At 44.1% G+C, this 1,356-nt stretch overlaps 1 long non-coding RNA gene across 1 annotated transcript; it reads right to left on the bottom strand.

Annotated features, from left to right (window-relative positions):
• Positions 1–727: 727 nt before the first annotated feature.
• On the bottom strand, positions 728–1,067 carry LOC106533074 (uncharacterized). The gene is made up of 2 exons (XR_001312187.1): positions 867–1,067; positions 728–786 (listed from the first exon to the last, which is right to left on the bottom strand). It is a non-coding gene; the product is annotated as an uncharacterized LOC106533074 (long non-coding RNA).
• Between the last annotated feature and the right edge of the window lie 289 nt (positions 1,068–1,356).

The raw sequence follows: 1,356 nt of genomic DNA, 5'->3' as shown, positions 1-1,356 counted from the left end.
GTAGTTTGTCGCTCCCCGTGTGTCGAGCCCTTAAGGGAGAGTTCGTCCCAACCACTCTCTTCAGCGATTATGCGGAAGTCGATAGAATGGTCTGAAACTGATTTCCGCCCTTCAGAGTTAGGAGTCGTTTTGCTGCTTCCTGCTACTGGAAGGGGTGATCGAACACTTTCTGGGATTCCTGGATAAACAACTGAGAGGTGAGAGTTTGCAGAGAGTGTGCTGACAAAAACACTTGAGCCCAACGGAGTGCTTTTCCTTTTAGCGCAGAGACAATGTACTTGATACGAGAGGAGTCAGAGGGAAATAGAGAAGGGCAACGAGAGAAGGCTAAGCACCATTGTAGTAAGAAACCTCCACAATGGTCTGGATTACCTTCAAACAGTTCAGAAGGACGTAGATCTGGTTCACGGACTGGGAATGATCGGTGCATTTATTGAAAAGCAGAGGCGACTGGACTGACAGGAGCGGAAGGCAATAAAGTACCCAGTTGATCATCTATGGCGACAACATAGTGAGTTACTCAAATTAACGTACTGGTTTCTTGTTGTAACTGGAAGAGTTGTTGAAACATATTTTCATAATTCATAAAACTAGGCTCTTATGGGTTGGGAGTCTTGACTGCTACCAGGACTGCTTTGACATTTTGAATGGTTTAAGCGTACTATCAGAATTAACAAGTTTGTCAAAGTATGAGAAGTTGGTAACAGACAGATCACCAAGAGTTAGATTAACAAAAGGTAAGTGATTTTATTTACAGGTGAGATGTTTGCAGGATCCAGATTGATGCTGAAAGGGAAGAGAACTGGTGAGTTTCTTCAGATAATTGTTTGGTGGATATCTTTGGAATAGAAGAAGGTTTCTCTTACAGGTTATGGAGTGAGGCATGGCACTGAGAGGAGGCTCCAGGTCCAGTAATCCAAACAGAGGCAGGTTAGTGAGCAGGTGAGTGTTCTGAGTTTAGTTGGAGGCAGACAGGCAGCACCACAACAGCAGTTCAGGTGAGTAACTCTTGTACAGGTAAGTACTGGCAGGCAGATGAGGATAATCCAGGACACAGATTGAGGGAGATTTCCTGAACACAGGGAAAGACACAGGTAAGTATAACTCAGGTAAATAATAACACTGAGGGGCTGAGAGTGCTGTGCCCAAGAGCAAGCAACGCTTCAGTGAAGAACTGATCCTTAGGCCAGCCTTATAATGTCAGAGAGTTGATTACAGGGAACTTGATGCAGCTGTGGGTGATAATTTGTCAACCAATCAGAACAGCAGGTAACAACAAACAAAAAGGCCTCACTAATAGTGTTTTGCCCATCTTTTTAACTTAGTCACATGGTGGGTTACTTACGTCATACTACA

Source organism: Austrofundulus limnaeus, unplaced genomic scaffold (genome assembly GCF_001266775.1).
Source record: "Austrofundulus limnaeus strain Quisiro unplaced genomic scaffold, Austrofundulus_limnaeus-1.0 Scaffold878, whole genome shotgun sequence".
NCBI lineage: Eukaryota > Metazoa > Chordata > Actinopteri > Cyprinodontiformes > Rivulidae > Austrofundulus > Austrofundulus limnaeus.
The sequence above is the reverse complement of the archived record's forward strand: the minus strand, read 5'-3'. Positions and strand labels throughout refer to the sequence as shown.